Genomic DNA, 20607 nt, shown 5'->3' on the forward strand with positions numbered 1-20607 from the left:
AACATGTTTCATATGTTTCGAAGCAGTGTTTCAGTTGTTATTTACATGATTAGGCATGTATGATTTGGATGCTTGATGATGCATGATATGTATGATTTGCAGTGCCTAAATGCTGGCATAACACCGGGGTGTTACAGCCCTCCCCCCTTATAAAAATCTCGTCCTGAGATTTGGGTTACGAACCATTTGTTATAAAAATCTTCATAAGCTTTTTGTAGATACTCTCCCGTTTCCCAAGTTGCATCTCCTTCATCATGATGATCCCACTGTATCTTGTATGTTTTTACCACACTATTCCGAGTAGCACGTTCTTTAGTGTCTAACACCCGGACTGGTTGTTCACGGTACACCAAATCTGATTTGAGTTGGATACCTCGAGGTTCTATTCTTTCCTCCAGAACACGCAAACATTTCTTGAGATGTGATACATGGAAAACTGGGAAACGGTACTCATTGTCTCAGGTAACTCTAACTTGTAGGCTACCGGACCTCTTCGTTCCAGAATCTTGTATGGTCCTACGAATCTCGCGGCAAGCTTTCTTCGGACTCCAAACCTTTTCTTCTTCATTGGCGTGACTTTCAGATAAACATAGTCACCAACTTCAAACACAAGGGGTCTCCTTCTTCTGTCTGCATAACTTTTCTGTCGTGATTGGGCCGCTTTCATATTCTGCTGAATAATATGAACTTTCTTCTTGGCTTCTTATACAAAGTCAATGCCATAATACCTTCTATCACCAGGCTCAACCCAATCCAATGGTGTTCTACATTTTCTGCCATATAAAGCTTCGAATGGGGCCATCTTGATGCTTTCTTGATAACTATTATTATAAGAAAACTCAGCTAACGGTAACCATGACTCCTATGATCCCTTAGAAGACAATACACAGGCTCTTAACATATCCTCCAAAACAGCATTCACTTGTTCAGTCTGACCATCTGTCTGAGGGTGATAAGCGGTACTGTGAATCAAACTAGTTCCTAAGCCTTTGTGTAAATGTTCCCAAAAGTGAGACGTGAACTATGAGCGTCTATCAGATACTATGGTCTTCGGTATACCATGCAACCTCACAATTTCTGCGATATACTTCTTGGTATATTGAGGTGGTCGATATTCTGTTTTGACAGGCAAGAAATGAGCGGTCTTGGTAAGACGGTCCACAATTACAGAAATCGAATCATGTCCTTTTTGAGTAGTGGGCAAACCTGAGATAAAATCCATACTTATATCGTCCCACTTCCAACTAGGGACTGATAAGGGTTGCAACATACCGGCAGGTTTCATATGAATAGCTTTCACTCGACAGCATGTGTCACATCTGGCAACATATGCTGTAATTTCTTTCTTCATTTTGGTCCACCAATAACGAGATCTTAGTTCTTGATACACCTTACTACTTCCGAGATGGATAGATAGCTTAGAAAGGTGAGCTTCATCCATGAGTTTATTCCTAAGCTCTCGATCCTTCGGAACCATAAGACGGTCGTCAAACCACAACACGCCCTGTTCATCCACTTTAAAGTGTTGAGATGACTTTTCTTTTATTTTCTCTTTGATGTGGAATATTCCCTTGTCGGTTTTCTGGCCTTCTATTATCTTACTCTCCAAAGAGCAACTAATCTGAATACTATGTAACACAGCAGGATGCATTAGATCGAACCCATCTTCAAGTAATGGCTGCACATTCAAGTAATGTGACTTTCTGCTCAAAGCATCTACCACTATATTGGCTTTTCTAGGATGATATTGCACATTCAAGTTGTAATCCTTGATCAATGATGTTCAGCTCTGGTTGGGTAAAGATGTACTTAAGACTCTTGTGATCTGTGAAAATGTTGCACATATTACCAAGTAGATAATGTCTCCAAATTTTTAGGGCATGCACAACTGCAGCAAGTTCAAGATCATGTGTCGGATAGTTGACCTCGTGCTTCCTCAATTGACGTGAGGCATAGGCAATGACTCTCCTTTCTTGCATAAGAACACAGCCTAATCCAGTTTTCGATGCGTCGCAAAACACATCAAATGGTTTCTCGATATCTGATTGTGCTAGAATAGGAGCAGTGGTCAACAGTTTCCACAAAGTGTGGAAAGCTACTTCACACTCCTCTGTCCACACAAACTTGTGATCATTCTGTAGGAGACTTGTCATTGGTTTAGCAATCTTTGAAAAGTCTAGTATAAAGCGACGGTAATAACCCGCCAGTCCTAAGAAACTTCTAATCTCAGGAACTGTGGTCGGTGCTTTCCAATTCATAACTTCTTGCACCTTACTTGGATCGACTAAAACTCCATTCTCTGACAGAATGTGACCAAGGAAAGGAACTTTCCTCAACCAAAATTCGCATTTGCTAAACTTAGCATACAGTTGATGATCCCTAAGTCTGGTCAAGACAGTTCTCAGATGCTCTTCGTGATCTTTCTCGTTCTCGGAGTACACCAGAATGTCATCGATGAACACTACCACAAACTTATCCAATTCTAGCATGAAAACTGTATTCATCAAAAACATAAAGTATGCAGGAGCATTTGTCAAGCCAAAGGACATGACAAGATACTCATACAACCCGTATCTAGTGGAAAATGCAGTTTTTGGTATATCATGTGGCCTAATCTTGATCTGATGATAACCGGATCTCAAATCTATTTTTGAGAACACCTTGGCCTTGGCTAACTAGTCAAACAGAACATCAATATGAGGCAAGGGATACTTATTCTTTATGGTTATAGCGTTGAGTGGCCTGTAATCTACGCACATTCTCAATGTGCCCTCTTTCTTCTTCTTCACAAACAAGGCAGGACATCCCCATTTAGACTTGCTTGGCTGGATAAACCCCTTTTTTGATAAATCTTCTAATTGCTTCTTCAGCTCAGCTAACTCATCTGGAGGCATCCAATAAGGTCTCCTTGAAATCGGAGCTGTTCCGGGGATTAACTCAATTCCAAACTCAATCTCTCTATCCGGCGGAAGACTAGGTAGCTCATCCAGGAATACATTCAGAAATTCACACACTACCGGAATCTGATGAATAGGAATGACTGCCGTAGCACATGTAACACTTATAAGGTCTGTTCTTCGAGGCAATGGTACTTGGAAAGTACCCTCACCCTAGGGATCCTTAAGGGTAAGTACTTGACTTCCAGTATCTATGACTGCTCCCCAATCCTTCATCCAATTCATCCCTATAATGACATCCAAAACTAATCCATGCATAACTATTAAGTTCACTCGGAACTTCCTGCTACCTAATTCAAGGGTTGCCCCTCGAACCATCCGGTTGGTCAAAACATCAGCCCCTGCTGAACTTATGTGGTAACCATAACCCAATTCTGTGCAAATGCTTGACTCATAAAAGAATGTGATGATCCAGAATCAAATAGAACAACTGCAGGGTTTTCGTTAATAGGAAACTTACCAGCAGTGACGGGCTCTCCCTCAGGAATTTCATCCACGGTCATACTATGCACTCTAGCATTATAAGTCTGCTGCTTCTTCTTGGGCGGGTACGGACAAAACCTTGAGAAATGGCCGGGTTGATCACAGTTATAGCAGAGTCCCCTCACTGTCCCAGTAGATCCCACAGCTCCCTTGGAACTGCCTTGTACCGCAGTTGCGGCTGCTTTGTTGGGCTGTACTGCCATCTTGTAAGGCTTCTGGGGTCCACGGAAATTCTGACTTCTTTGCTGAGGTGGCCTGAACCTAGTGCCAGGTGCCGACGGGCGATATGGAGGACGACCTCCCATAGGTGCTCTAGCTTGGGACAGACCACCTTCAAGGGCTCTCTTGCGTGTCTTGGCTGCGGTACTGGCGTTGTTATTCTTCTCCTGCTTTAGACAGTCGCTGATGAAGTTATTGAATCTGACGCGGTTGTTGGTACCAACATGCTTCATCATTTTTGGATTGAGTCCCCTCTTGAAACTAGCTATCCTCTTAGCATCTGTGTCAACCATGTCGGGAGCATAGCGACATAAGTTGTTGAAGGCATGCAGATATTGCGTCACGGTCTTGGTGCCCTGATTTAACGCCAAGAATTCTCCCAACTTCATCTCGGTCAGCCCGGGTGGAATATAGACTCTACGGAAGGCCTCAGCAAACTCTCTCCATGAAATCTAAGCATTTGGAGGGAAGGTGGTGCGATGGTGCTTCCACCACATTCCCGCTGGTCCTTGCAACTGAAGTGCAGCATACTCCATTTTCAACACCTCAGTCAACCTCAACACACGGAATTTATCTTCCGTCGTGTTGATCCATTCCTCAGCATCGAGTGGCTCTGTTGCTTCCTTGAATACTGGTGGCCTGGTGTCCATAAAATCTTTGAAGCTGCTATATTGGTTCACTCCCATGCCACCACCCTGATTGTTATCGCGTTGAACGTTGTTGGCGATGGTACGCAGAAAATCCTCCATGTTCTTCTGGGATTGTTCCGTGTTGCGTTGACTCCCGAGCAACTGTGCGAGGAACATCTCAGGGGTAAACAGGGGAGGAGGTGGCAAATGCGGTTCATGGGGAGGCTCATTGTTGTTGCCGTGGTTTCCACCACCACCACCGGTCCTTGCACCGTTAGCACCGGTCTCAGCGGCCTCATACGTGGTTCGGCGAGTGTTTGTCATCTGCATATTTTAGCAACAAGGAATGATTGAGTGAAGCTGTAATAATTGCGAATGAAGAAAAAATTATGCCGTACTGAATTTACTGGAGAGAATAAATTCATACAATAAAACAGAGGCACAATAATCGCATCCCAATTAAAACAACATCACTAAATCAAATCACTCCAACGGCAAACATCGTGTCCATACCACCAAATTGCCAGCATACATACACTGGACTTTCTATGCGTTCAGATATCGCATTCGAAATCAAGTTCCAACCACATGCCAAGTCTCATACGTTCGAAGCAACATACAATAGGTTACATGCCAACAAAAGAAAGGTCATCACGACAGGACCTAGATACTAGCGCAAGGCAACTAGCCTACTCCTTAGGGCCATCGTCGGGATCAGAGACGTCACCATCGCCCCTAGGTGAAACTACAGGCTCGTCCTTGTTGTCGTCGTTGATGTCCATGCCAGCGGCGTCTGGTGGAGCATATGGGCCAACCCCGTTGTAGAGCGTGTGAAACTCCTCATGCAGGTTGCCGTTGTATTCCTCTAGCTCATCGACCCTCTGCAGCAGAAGGTCCCTCTCGTCCCAGGCTTCATTCCTTTCCTGAACCAACTGTCCAATCATGCGGTCTGCATTGTTGTTGGCTTGAGTCAACGTATGCACCTGCTGCATAGCTCTATCACCTCTCTCAACCGCCTGGTCTCGCTGTAAGTTCATATCAGCCAACTACTCCTGCAAACTAGCTATAGCACGTGCCTGTCTCTTCTTCTGCTTTCTCCCCTTGAGCTTATCCTGACCACGCAAGCCAGTTAAAGTCCAGTAGGTACTCTCGAGACCCTCATACGCTCTGATGGCGGCAAACATAGCGCTCATTGCCTAGTTGTCGCTAGCCTGTCCTTCAGCTGGACCTCTGACCAAGGCACTTCCCTGAGGCTGAACCCAAATGGCATCATGAGGATCATCCCTAGGAAAAGTGCTAGCTAGAGCTACTGCAAGCTCACTGGGAAATCTGCTCATAATATCCCTGATGACACAGAAGGCTGCTCCCTCTGCCCCCTCAGCGGGAGTGCGACCCTCAAACTCCAAATGCCAAAATCTAGAGCATCACCGAGAGCAGGAACCATGATCTCCACCACTGCAAGTCCATCCTCTGTTAACTGGCTCTCATTCCAAGAGTACACCGGCTCTTGACCCTCTGGGTACCCCACATCATGGAGCACTCTCCAAAGCAAAGTTGGCATGCCAAACTCGCTCAAGAAGGTGTCCATGGTGCGATGCTCCCTTAGGGCCAACGGACGTCGAGGTGCTCTACCTCCGGTGGACTTACGGGCGGTCTGCTTCGTGCAGGCCATCTGTAGCAAAAATTCTTTTATTACCCCAGGGAAAACATATTTTTGGTGATACAACTTTTATCAAAAGGAGATAATCAATTTATAAGGGGAGGAATGCATGACATGAATGAAATGCACAAGTAATATGATGTATGTACGTGCCGTACGTTCTCACAAACTTATGAAATGAATAATTTCTAACGACGAATTCGGTGGCATACTAACGATCTCTCAAATACGTAACTAATACGTTTTATACGATAGCGTTGTTATGTACCTACAGAAGATTCATTTCAGCCCAATTCCCAATGAATGCATAAAAGCAGTAAATTTTATCTACACGTTCTACACGAATCCTCAGATACATGTACAACGGTAGTAACTACCTGAACCATCGTCCTATTGACGGCATCGCCTCAACAGATGGAAGACCCATACATGAGATACCTTTGTAAAACATGCGTAGAACATGTAATTACTCCAGCATCATATAAGCATTCACCCTAGATCGGCGGTGTATCCGATCATGCTCTCACAACTCACACTTACCAAGGCGTAGAGGCAAATGATCCATACATTACCACTCAAACAAGTGGCACTCATACAATAGCACGCCATATGAGCGACGAAAGAGAAATATGATGCAAGAACCCCAAGTCAGTACTTAATTAAGCCACCTAGAGTCCTTAACTGGGCATAAAGGATATGATCACTGGCACACTTTATAGTTTGAAAATCACGTTTTTCAAATGCCTTTTTGTTTTAAATACACTTGTAAACAGTAACACGCTAAACCATGCTCTGATGCCAGCTGTAACAGAACCAACCAATTATACGAAATTAATTAAGAAAATCATTCGCCAGAGCAGACGATTTAGCAAACTTAAGGCCGTATAACCCGGTAGTCCATGAAATCATGAAGGATTTCAAACCAACTTCCATTCCAGCCAAGATCGTAATAAGTTTAGCGGTCACCATCATATATTACATAAAAGTTCGCAATCTCAGATACATCAGAGTTTCAACGTAGTTATTACAAAACAAGTTCGAATAAAAGTAGCGGAAGTCATTTGTCAAACCACACACACACACTCACGCGAAGTTCAAATATAGTGCTAGCAAATGATCATCTCCAAGAAAAACATCAGATGAGACGTAAGGAATAACCATGCCCATGGTCCTAAGCATCACCCATCGTAGGATAAAGGCAGTTGATACAGTAGCCGTAATACATCTGCCCATCTGCAACAAGTGGGAATAAAACCCTGAGTACGAGAAGGTACTCAGCTAGACTTACCCGACATAACCGAAAATAAGTGACACCAAGGATTATGAAGGGCTTTATAGTAGGGTAGCTGACTCATTTGCAAAAAGAAGCATTTTAGCATTTCAAGACCCTTTTTAAAGCATTATTGTCAAGTTAATTGTTATTAACCTATCGACTAGATTTGCACCTATACTAGAGCAAACATGTGATTAAGCAGATAATGATAACCAATGATCATTAAACAACTTCCATACTGTCATATTCACTATAACTGTCCAAGTGTTCCATAAACATTTACTACGATGAAGTAACTCAAGTCAAGTGCTCAATGTCCAGGAGCGATGGCGATTCGAATCGATTCCTAACCAGCTGGTGATTTATTCCTTACACAAACCTCACTCACCCGCTAAAGTGAGATATTGATCACCGAGTCAACTATCCAGGAATCTTGAGTTTGCCAGGAACCACATGTACCCAGGGACCGACCGACTGCACTTTGGTCTTATCATCTCGCCCCCGTGTCCTACCACACCTGCTCCAGCACAGTACGTTGTGGGCAATCTACTCGGCCTAAATAATCTCCCAGCTTCACGGTCGGAAGGTACTTTATCCGGCCAGCTAAATGTAAGGCATGCGTTCAACATGACTCGAGGCCCAATAATGGTCGGTCCTTAATCGACACAGACGGAAAGCACTATAGTCCAAAACTCTGCAAGTCTTCGTCCGGTCTCAATTTCATTTAACACTTAGTTATACCATGACTTCATAGTCATCCAAGCAGATCTAGGTAACCACCTATAGCTCGCAGGTGACAGGAAATCACCTGACTTCTACCGGTCTAAGCCAGCTAAGCATTAACTCGACTGCGGATACCAGGGTAACAAGGATATAGTATAACAAAGATAAATAAGGTATAATGCAGCAACGGTTGCAAACAACTCCTGAACGTAATGCATCAATTAAAGTAAAGCATTGAATTAATAATTGCAAACCGGGAGAAAATGCTCCGGGGCTTGCCGCTCTCGAAGGAGCTCGGGCGGTGATCGGGGCACTTCGGAAGTTCCTCAATGTCCTCCTCGTCGGCTTCGGGCACTTCCTGCGGCTGCACCTCGAACTGCTCCTCGAGCTCCTCGGGTATGACGACTGGGTTCTCGGTTTGTGATCCTGTATGATGCAATGTGCGTAAGCGCGTATGCAAACGGTGCATCGAATGAGATGAATACAATGGATATGTTTGAATGCAAGGTAGTCAACATCATCCAAGAACATATACTACAAACACATGTCATCTACTGCATTCTCTTCTACTTCTAATATGCTAAATCAACACATCTTATTAATTGCTTCAAAGATACACCAAAGCTTTACCAATTTCTTAATCACACAAAAAGCAACACTTAATTAAACCTTAATTAATAATAGGTTTGAATAGCAACCTCTATTTTTCTTGCTTAGAAAAATCTTAGAAAATTACCCTAGCACAATACTACCCTAAGTAGTCTACTATCAGATTTTCATGGTATTTGAATGAGTGGATTAGCCTACACAAAAATAACAAACTATGGCATAATTATGAACATAAAAATACTTTGTACTGTGAAAAGTGTCAAACAACAGAGTTAGTATTTTTCCTATGTTCTTCATGGCATACAATGACTGTACAAAAATTATCACATGCATGTTTTATACAAAGTTTGCTCCCTAGCTAAAATAACAAAAATCAGCCATTAAAGGTACTCGAACTACACCTCAAAATTTTCCCACAGCACTTGCATGAATCATATTTTTCCTAGGAAGTACATTACATAAGAAGATTAACAAACTTGGAATCATATTTTTCTGAAGCCTATAGATTTTTCTACCTATTTTTCAAGTTATCAGCAATATACATGATTAAATAAAATTCTACATAAAAGTATCTCAAAAATGACATGCAATAATTTTTCCAAGTAGATCTGATGATAAGGAACCTAGAAAAATTTATTTCAACAGTTTTGGAGCAAATTTGAGTACCCAAACATTTTCCAAACCATTTCTATTTTCAAATAATAAAGAAAAATTGAAACCGAATACTCCTATTGCTACTGGGCCAGCCCGCGGGAATCAATCGGCCCACTGCCACATTTGGCCTGTGCGGCCCGAGCGAAGGGAAGGGGGAGGCGGCCCGGCAGGGCGTCGGCCCATGGCCTCTCGGCCTGGCTCGGCCGAGGCGAAGGCCACGTCGGCGCCGTGACACCACGGCGGCGCGGCTCGGCCAACAAGGCCGGCGACCATTGCCGGCCGTGCTAGGGCAAGCTAGAGGGAGCATGCGGTTCGCGAGAGGCTGGCGAAGGCAGGAAGGTAGCTAGGCAGGGTGGAGAAGAGCAGGAAGGGCGACTTCCACGGTGGCCGAGCACGGCGGCGCCATGGCCGACGGTGGCGAGGCGCTAGAAGGCACTACCTGAGCTCGATCGGTCGGCACAAGCGCGAGCACCACGTGCTGGAGAGCGAGGCGGAACTGCTGGCGCGCGATTGCTGGCCGAGGTGGAGAAGGCGCGGTGAATTTGGCTGGCGGGTGCGGTGGCACGACGAGGGGGAGAGTGGGGGAGCTCGGCGCTTGTGGAGAGGAGAGGCAGCGCGGGAGAGAGCAAGCGAGCGCACCGGCTTTAGCAGAAGTAGGCAGGCGCATGGGCGCAGGCGCAGGCTGGCTGCGACGCGCGGCGGCGTCGACGGCGCATGGCCACCACGCGCCGGGCGAGCTCTGCCGCGGTCGGGACGCGACGCGGCGCGTCAGCGGGCGGGCGAGCGCGGAGGCAGGCCAGGCGCGGCGCTGGGCTGGGCTGGGCTGGCGAGGCGCGCGGCGCTGGCGTGGGAGGCTCGCGACTGCAGGCCAGGCCAGCTTCGGCCGTGGGCCGGAAACGAGGCGGCGACCCGCGAATGAGAAAAACCCTTTTTCCATTTATATTTTCAAGAAAATTTTAAATGCCAGCTTTCAAATATTATTTTGAGCAAGAAAATGACATCTTTTGAAAATGTACCAAAAATGAAAGTTGATTAGAATTTAATTCTCTACAACTTTGCTTTTATGACCAAAGTCCAATTCTATCTAGATTTTGAATTATAAAATCAAAGTCAATGTTTAACTCAAAACCCTAATTTTTGGGGAATTATTTTTGAAGCAAAATTTTGAATTAATTTGAATACAAACCTTGCTCCAAAAATTGAACTAACTAATCCTAGATGATTTACAATAGTAGCCAAACATGTTTTACTAGCCTAGCAAACAAAATCAGGGCAAAACAACTCTAACAAATGTATGCAACATTCAGGTTTTACAACATATTTCATATGTTTTGAAGCAGTGTTTCAGTTGTTATTTACATGATTAGGCATGTATGATTTGGATGCTTGATAATGCATGATATGTATGATTTGCAGTGCCTAAATGCTGGCATAACACCGAGGTGTTACAGCAATCTTACCAAGCCCTTTGACCTTGCCTTTACCATTATCACCAAATGTGATACTATCATAACCATCATTGCCATTGGTGTTGATTGAGTTGAACATTCTTGCATCACCGGTCATGTGTTGAGTACACCCACTATTAAGAACCCAATGCCTTCCTCCAGCTTTGTAATTGACCTACAAAAGAAGATCAATTCTTTTTAGGTACCCAAACTTGCTTGGGTCCTTGAAGGTTAGTAACCAAGCTCTTTGGCACCTAAATGGCTTTCTTCTTTAAGCCCATCCATGGTTTGCCAATGAACTTAGCCTTTACACCATTTGTACCCTTAATAAGCATATAGCATGAATCAAGCTTTATGAAGGATACATTAGCATTTTTACTTTTGTTGGTGCATTCATGTTCCTTATGACCAACTTGCTTGCAACTAGTGCAAAACCGACCATTGTTCTTCACAAAACTTGTCTTGTGAGGAGCAAAGGCCGCCTTACCTTTCTTGGAGGTATAGCCCAATCCCTCTTTATAGAGAGAAGCTCTTTGGCTACCCAAGCACATAAGCAAGCGGTCCTCACCACCATAAGCCTTAGCTAGGTTGTGAGTGAGCTTAGTGACCTCCTTCTTGAGGTTCTCATTCTCAACCACTAGTGAGGGATCACAAGTGAAACCATCACTACTAGATGAGGTAGAAGTGGAAGTACTACAAGAAGGGTTAGTAGGAGCAACAATGATAGGCATAGATAGTGGTTCATCAATTATTTCATAAGTTAAACCAATATTGTAAGTTTCAACATGCTTCTTTTTATTTTGCTCATCAAGTAAAGAGGAATGAGCCTTTTCAAGCTTTTTGTGAGCTTTGCCAAGCTTCTCATTGGCTTCCTCTAGCCTCCCATGAGATGCATTGAGCTCATCAAAGGCTTGCTTAAGGGCTTTTAGTTCCTTACGCAGGCTTTTGCATTCTCTTCTCTTGATATCAAAGTGTTCTCTAGCATCTTCTAGCATGTTAAATAATTCATCCTTAGTAGGTTCATCATCATCACTATCACTATCATTTTCATTTTTATGTTCATTATCATCATCATGTTCTTCATCACTTTCATCATCATAAGATTGTACCTTAGTGGCCTTAGCCATGAAGCATGATGAAGATTCAAAGAGAGAAGGCTTCTCATTGATGGCAATGCTTGCAAGAACCTTCTTCTTGGTGGTCTTGTGATCATCACTATCATCATCATCACTTGAGGAAGCATCACTATCCCAAGTGACTACATATGAACCACCCTTCTTCTTCTTGAATGCCATCTTGTCCTTCTTCTCTTTCTTTTCCTTCTTGTCCTTCTTCTTATTGTCATCATCATTGTCGCTATTGTATGGGCATTGAGCAACAAAATGATCTTTGCTTCCACACTTGAAGCACCTTCTTGACTCTTCTTTGTTCTTGAATGAAGATTTCTTTCTTCTTGCACAATATCCCTTCTTCACCATGAACTTGCCAAATCTCTTGACAAATAGAGCCATCTTCTCATCATCATCATCATCCCATGAATCATCTTCTTCACTAGATGTTTCTTGCTTGGCTTTGCCCTTGGATGATGTAGCCTTGAATGCCACGCTCTTCTTCTTGTCATCCTTCTTCTCATCTTTCTTCTCCTTCTTTTCTTCCTTCTCATCATCATCTCTATAAGTATTATCGGTCATTATATCTCCCAACACTTGGTTTGGTGTCATTGTGTCTAAACCACTCCTCACTAGAATAGTGACCAATGTACCAAATCTTGAAGGTAAGCATCTCAAGAACTTGTGGGAGAAGTCCTTATCCTTCACTTATTCTCCAAGTGCTTTGAGATCATTGATAAGCACTTGGAGCCTATGGAACATCTCCGGCACACTCTCATCATCCTTCATCTTGAAGCTTACAAACTTTTCTTTGAGAATGTAAGCCTTTGCACCCTTCATGGCTTGAGTGCCCTCAAATGATTCTTCTAACTTCTTCCATACCTCATGAGCCATCTCAATATTTTTGACTTGCTCAAATGTTCTTTCATCAATTGCATCATGAATAGCACTTAGAGCAATGTCATTATTTTGGAGAAGTACTTCTTCGGCCGCGGTGGGATTCTCTGGATCTTCAATCTCAATTTTTGTTTCTACCACCTTCCAAACCTTCCTATTGATTGATTTGATATAAGTTGTCATCTTGGCCTTCCAATAAGGATAGTTGGAGCCATCAAATTGGGGTGGCTTCTTGGTGTTGTTGATTTGAGCCATTTTAACACCGAAGGGTGTTAAGCCTCAAATAACGGTGACCTTGGCTCCGATACCAATTGAAAGGTCCTAATGGCTAGAGCGGGGGGTGAATAGCCTAATAAAAAATTCTACAACAACACTTAACAAAATGTTAGACAATTATGAGGCAAAGCAAGTGTTGCGCTAGCCTACTCAAAATGCAAGCCACCTACCATAATTCTAGTTTAGATAGTGTCGATTCACACAAGAGGTATGGCACTATCCTATGTTAGTGTGTTCTCAAAAGCTAACTAAAGAGCCACACCAACCAACCAAGCAAGCTCTCACAACTAGTTACACTAAAGAGCTTGTCAACTAGTTTGTGATAATGTAAAGAGAGTGATCAAGATAGTTATACCGCCGTGTAGAGGTGTGAACCAATCAATCACAAGGATGAATAACAATGAAGACCAATCACCTCGGAATTAATGATGAACACAATGATTTTTACCGAGGTTCACTTGCTTGCCGGCAAGCTAGTCCTCATTGTGACGATTCACTCACTTAGAGGTTCACGCGCTAATTGGCTTCACACGCCAAACCCTCAATAGGGTGCCGCACAACCAACACAAGATAAGGATCACATAAGCCACGAGCAATTCACTAGAGTACCTTTTGGCTCTCCGCCGGGGAAAGGTCAAGAACCCCTCACAATCACCACGATCGGAGCTGGAGACAATCACCACCTCCGCTCGACGATCCTCGCTGCTCTAAGTCGTCTAGGTGGCGGCAACCACCAAGAGTAACAAGCGAAATCCGCAGCGAAACACGAACACCAAGTGCCTTTAGATGCAATCACTTAAGCAATGCACTTGGATCACTCCCAATCTCACTATGATGATGAATCAATAATGGAGATGAGTGGGAGGGCTTTGGCTTAGCTCACAAGGTTGCTATGTCAATGAAAATGGCCAAAGATATGAGCCATAGCCGGCCATGGGGCTTAAATAGAAGCCCCCATGAAATAGAGCCATTGTACCCCTTCACTGGGTACACTGCGCTCTGACCGGACGCTCCGGTCATACTGACCGGACCCTGGACACAGCGTCCGGTCCATTGATGGACGCCACGCGTCACCAGCTTCAAACGTTGTTCGTTAGATTACAACGGCTACGAACCTAACCGGACGCTCCGGCAAAACTGACCGGACGCTGTAGCCTTAGCGTCCGGTCGAGTACAGTAAGGGTCAAAACCGGTCTTCCTCGACCGGACGCGTCCGGTCCACCTCGACCAGACACAGCACAACGTCCGGTGGTAAACCCTAGCCACTGTACCGCCAGTCAGCGCGACCGGACGCATGCAGTCAGCGTCCGGTGCTTTTGGATCCAGCGTCCGGTCACTTGACCGACGCTGGCATCTCCTCTGTTTTCTTTACCCTTGATCAAATGTGTTAACCACCAAGTGTATCACCTTGTGCACATGTGTTAGCATATTTTCACAAACATTTTCAAGGATGTTAGCACTCCACTAGATCCTAAATGCATATGCAATGAGTTAGAGCATCTAGTGGCACTTTGATAACCGCATTCCGATACGAGTTTCACCCCTCTTAATAGTACGGCTATCAAACCTAAATGTGATCACACTCTCTAAGTGTCTTGACCACCAAAACAAAATAGCTCCTACAAGTTATACCTTTGCCTTGAGCTTTTTGTTTTTCTCTTTCTTCTTTTCAAGTTTAAGCCCTTGATCATCGCCATGCCATCACCATTTTCATGCTATGATCTTTATTAGCTTCTCTACTTGAAGTGTGCTACTTATCTCATGATCACTTGATAAACTAGGTTAGCACTTAGGGTTTCATCAATTCATCAAAACCAAACTAGAGCTTTCACCAACCCTCTCATCACTTACCATAGGGATTATACAACAACTCCATGGGTACTAGAATTGGCCCGTCCCAAACGAGTTCATGGTTGACACGAATTTATACGTCCTAATAACACAAGTGAGAGTTGGTTATTAGTCCAACCAAACTTTTCCATCTAAATATACAATAGGGAATTAGCAGCTCCATCAGCTAACCCCATGTCATCAAATTCATATGTCATTCATCCGTCCATAGTCAATTTTAGAAAATAATATTTAATGCAGGTTACTTTTATTTTCTCAAACTTTGTATAAAAACTCAAGGAGAAAATGATCAAAGATTCTTGCCTGAGTTTGGTTCGCTTAAGATTCAACTCGGGCTCAGTTTGGTTCGCTGAAGGTTCCTGCGTCTGACTTTGCTCGCTTCTAGTAATTAGTATATATATACTGACATTTAGCAGGGATAGAAAACACACAAATATATATACACAGTACATACGTAGCCATATGGTCGTCCTACAGTCAAGAAATAGCCTCCTGGCGTTTAGTGTCAATTATATGCTGTGATTTATAAAGGAATATTGTATAGCTGTGCTTAGTAAATCATTGAATTAGTTTAGTATTGTTAAGCTCTCTCTACTCTCACGTGAGCTGCACCTGCACTCAATTGATTGAAGCCATCCACAGCTCAGTACTACTACTACTTTGCAGCCCCAAAAGCACTAGCACTTAGTCAGGTCAACAGTCAAGGCCGCAAGGGGCAACACACATAAGCACTCTCCTCTCTCCCTTTTTGTCTCCATGCTTCTTTCCCCTTCCTTCAGATCGACGACCATAGCTACTGGGCTCTCAAGGATTTCTACCCAAAATAAATCTCTGTGGTTTCTAGCTGCTATACACTGGTTTTCCCCTTTGATTTCCCTTGATTTCCCCCCTCTCTGATGTGTGCAGGTCGTCGGCGACGGCGGAGTGCTCCACCAAGGTGTCGAGCTGGGCAGCCATGGCGCCCAAGCAGGGCCAAGGAACCCGTGTGTGCTACTGTATGGTGGTGTGCAGGGGTTCAGAATCCGGCACCAGATCCCCAACCTGACAGTGAGTTCTCCCCCACATCTTCCTTTTCTCTCTTTTTTTTATCCTGCAACTCTGTAACTCAATCTATATAGGGGTGTTACAAATGGTATCAGAGCTAATTCTCGCAGTTTCACGGACGTATGGTTCGGGAGCTCGGACAAGCTGCGCATGGCTCTGCATGAGCATAGCACTTGGGTCGGGGAGCTGGGAATATGAACATGGTCAAGAGAGTTGATCCTGGATATTTGTCCCGTATGGATAAGCTGGTTCGATAGCTCGACGAGGACGTCGAACCTATTGAGGGCAGGTGGATGTGAGACCCAACTCATGGGCCGAATTACGGTTGGGCCAGGGCTACTGTAGCTATAACGTTAAATTGGCCTGGGCTGAATTCAAGCTACTATAGTGACGAGTACTGTAGCTGCAAAAAACACTGTGCACCCACAGTTAGTACTCTGAGTTCGTCGAACCAACTTAAATAGTCAGGCCAAAAACGAGTAGTAACCTTTGGTTAACCGTTTTACGTGAAACGAGGACAAAAGCACAAGCAGATTGCTACGTAGGTGAGGTCTACTCCTGGGTAGAGTGAGCCCGTGCCGTGTGCCAGGCCTGTAGTATTAAGCATACGAAGAACCGAGAAACAAAATGGAAAAGGAAAGAAACACACAAGCAAAACACGAGCTACATAGACACCTGGTACCGTGTAACAGTTGCTCTACGGCCAACTACAAGTTACCCCTCCCACATGCAAATATGAGGTGGTACACTGGTACATCACGAGTCAATCGCTTAAATTTGATAAAAAAATACTAATACTGACTATTAGCTTTGCGAGAAATGATGTGGTGATAACTCATTATATTTCTCAAATCAAACAAAAAAGTGAATACTGAGTACATGTTAGAGTAGTAACTCATTCTACAAATCAGACACTCTTTTTATTAATACTCCCATGGATAAACTCAGGTTTCTACAACATATATACAACTTATTTTCCCCCAAATACGTTGGAGAATCGCGCTCAAGGTGCACGGCTTCTAAAACGGATACTCACAGATCAGCTTGATCCGGTGCACGATGTGCTCGACGTCCAACAAGCGTGCATTCCTCTCCCACGTGAGTTGGCCGGATCCCACGTACACTGACAAATTAAAAGTGCTAGCACTTTTTTTCTCAAAAAAAGCTAGTATTTTTTTAGATAAAAAAGTGCTAGCTGAAGACAATAATTGGACTTGATTAGTGGCATGTGGTAATTCATGAGAAACAAACAAGGTGTAGAGACAAACAATAGCATGGTCAAGCAGAGAAGAACATTGAAAAAAGTTTAGACAAAACAGAGGTACAAGATGAGCAAAGAAGAAGCATTCTTAAGGGTTTTTCCAGTGTATTACCTAATTAATTAGAAATCTTTATAACTAACCAACCATTATACAGTAACACCTCTCCTAACTAACATAAAGCATGAGAGTTATGATATCGGTGATCATGCTTAATTAATTAACCCTAACCATCTGTACTTTTTGTTATCTACTGGTGTGTTTTGACAACGACAACATTACGTTATAAATGTCATGTTTCCTCTAAAGAGAAGATGCATGCCACCTTTTCAAACTATAAAACGAACCAAAATTTGAAAAACTACCCCGTATTACCACACAAGCCATTTTTGCATTTTTAGGAGCTGTTCGACAGCGCTCCCATCTCCATATTCTCCATGGCAAATGCTTCTAAATAGTCAAACGGGTTTACATTAAGAGCTGAGAGCTAAAAATAAAAACCCACTTCTCAACACTCTATATTCAATTTTTGCTAGAATCACTTCCCATCTGCTTTCTACCCCCACCCCCCCACACACACTAAACTTGCTGTATCAGATAATCAGAGAGTAAAGCTCTACTAAACATATCCTCATATTCTAACCCAAAAAAGCATATTTTGTTACAGATACGCACCCCACTTGTTTTTGTTGAAAAAAAACCCACCCTACTGCACACGCATTGAGTTGATTGCACTGAATTTTTCCCTAAAATGTGAGGCCATTAATGCAGCTTTTTATCGGAGTTCCCTGCATTTTTTTAAGCTTCCTTCAAAAGAATCACCGATGAAACTCAAATGTGATTACACCGATTTTTGTCAGGTGGCTCCACATTGGCTAAAACTTGCAGGATTAGCTAAGCACATGCACGGTTAGGTCATTTTTTATTATTATTTTGTAATAGAATAGAAGTGGACTAGGGGTGAGCAGGCATTCATTTTTGCAACAAAACATGTTATGAATTAGAATACCAGGACACTACCAACCAAGGAACTATATGGTTTCTATTTTCATTAGTTGGAGTGTCAGCTAAGCAAAATGATGACGTGGCACTGCAATAAGAAGAAAGAGGAGAAAATGGTTTCTTAAATAAGAAACCATGTCTACACCAGAACCAAGTCATGAACAGATGTGATAGGTAGATGAAGAGAGAAGACATGTGATTGGACAAAACGTTTTGGCTTTATGTATTTAGACATAGCTTATACCTCGTTGCATATAGCAAAACTATGTATGTATCTAGAAAAGCCAAAACGTCTTATAATTTAAAATGGAGGGAGTAGAAAGTATCCATTAATAACATATGTTTCTATGTCTAGTGCCAACATCAATAATTGATATACACAAAAAGGTTTTTAGCATTGGATTGTCCTCATACATAGGATTTTCTTTTTCTTTTTCTATTTCCTTAAAACGAAACAGAGACCATGAGCTGCCAATTACACCATGCCGTACATAGATACATCCGCCATAACGGCGGCGCGATCTTAGGTAGCCTATGAGGTCATGGTGATTGGGGTTGGGGATACTACAACGGTTAGCAGGCGGCGGCGCGCGGCAAGTGTCACCCACGTTTATGCAAGCAAGGGGCGTCGTCCCCGGCAGCAATGCGCGAGCGGATGCATGCATAGTGGTGCCCTTGTCTTTTTTCCATCCAATCCAAGCAAGAACGCTCGAAGGACACGCATAGTGTATTAAGCAAGTCGAAGCCGCGATTGGAAATTTTCATCCACGAGGAAGGAAGGAGGAGGGCGTAAAAAGTCTAGTAGTAACAATAATTAGGGAGAGATTACAAGGTAAATAATAAACCTGTCATATCTGGCTGCCGCAGCAGCAGAAGAAGCAGGAGAGCGCGAGGCCCAGCACGACGGCCTCCACCACGTACATGACGCGGAACGCGGCGGCGTCCAGCAGCGCCGACGCCCACCCGCCGCCGATGGAGACGCGCTTCCACCTCAGCAGCCCGCCGGGCAGCAGCCTGGACGCCGACCCGCCGCCGCCGCCCAGCTTCCGCTGCCGGCGGCCCGCGGCGGCGGCGGGGGCACCATCAGTCGCCGCAGCCACCCGCCTCGTCGTCCTCGTCGCGCGGCGGCGGTCGCTGGCCTCCCCTTCTCGGCTACCGCTGCCACGGGCGAGTACATCATCATCCGCTTGATCCACCCCCTGCGCTTCTGCACCGGCGCGCCGCCGCCGGCCGGCGCTATGTCGTCCAGCTGGCGGTCTGCGGCCGTGGCCATGGCCGCGCGCGGGGACGACGTCGGGAGTGGAAGGAGGCGGCGGCGTGGGTGAAGAAGATTCTTTGACGGGACAGGAGACGTGGGGGGCGACGTGCGTGCGAGCGTGCACCGGGCGAGCGGTACAGCAGGGGAAGCCCGTTGCCGAGACCGGGGACGTGACGACCTGGGGTTATAAAGGGAAGGAAACCGCTTCTCGGGTTGGAGAGTCCTCTGCTCTCGCGTTTTGCAACCTGGGGTCAGGCCGCAGGGTTTTATTACACGTACTCGAAGTCATGGTTCCGGTTTGTCCCTCGCTTAGTTGCCCCGATTCGGCGGCGGCAAATTTCCTGAATAGCACTGTAGTGTACTGTAGCATTTCGTTTGTATTTGGTACTAATTGTTCAATCGTTGACTAATTAGGCTCAAAACGTTCGTCTCGCAAAGTACAACCAAACTGTGCAATTAGTTTTTGATTTCGTCAACATTTAGTACTCCATACATATACCGCAAGTTTGATACGACGGGAAATCTTCTTTTTGCATAGTGTCAAAGTTGGGAATTTGGTGGAACTAAACACACCCTTGGTTTGATGCTCTCGCAGCGCCAAAGTGAACATGTGAACTTCCAGAAGCTAACACGATGTTTATTTATACCCTGTTTAGTGGAATGGAACTCTAGAAAAAAAATTGTATCTAGAGCTGCAGGAATGTCAAATACATTTATATGACTTATTTTATTTATTATATAGTTATATTAAACATATAAAAAATTAAATTACTTTAGTTTAGATGATAACTGTAGATGCAGCATAGATCTTGAAGTTGGGATTGTGCTAAATGGGTCCTTACAGAAAACAAAACGGGATCTTACTTGGGAAGTCAAACATACATTTCAAATGGACATACTCCCTCCAGATATGTTTTAGAGGTCGTTTTGGACAGGTTTACGCATACCAAGGTGTGTTTAATTTGGGTCTAATCTTCCATATTTGCCCTTATTAAATAGGGTGTTCAGTAGGATCCTAACAGAAGAGTTCGATTCCCTGGGCTGCATGTTTTTTTGCTTCGCTGCCTTTTTGGAAACCGATGAGTCAGGGGCAAAGCCGTCTCCTTTGGCCAGCGCGGGGACGAACGACTTGTATTGTGCAACTCGAACGAACGCCCAGAACGACCTCTAAAACATATACGGAGGGAGTATCTATTTACTTGGGAAATAATATAGAGCGAAAATTTTCTTGGTCCTTCATCGCTCACAACTGTTAG

At 44.2% G+C, this 20607-nt stretch overlaps 1 pseudogene; it reads right to left on the reverse strand.

The window, feature by feature from the left end:
- Positions 1 to 16656: 16656 nt before the first annotated feature.
- LOC136458679 (uncharacterized) lies at positions 16657 to 19558 on the reverse strand (annotated as a pseudogene).
- Positions 19559 to 20607: the final 1049 nt, after the last annotated feature.

The sequence above is a fragment of the Miscanthus floridulus genome, chromosome 6 (genome assembly GCF_019320115.1).
Source record: "Miscanthus floridulus cultivar M001 chromosome 6, ASM1932011v1, whole genome shotgun sequence".
Classification (NCBI taxonomy): Eukaryota; Viridiplantae; Streptophyta; class Magnoliopsida; order Poales; family Poaceae; genus Miscanthus; species Miscanthus floridulus.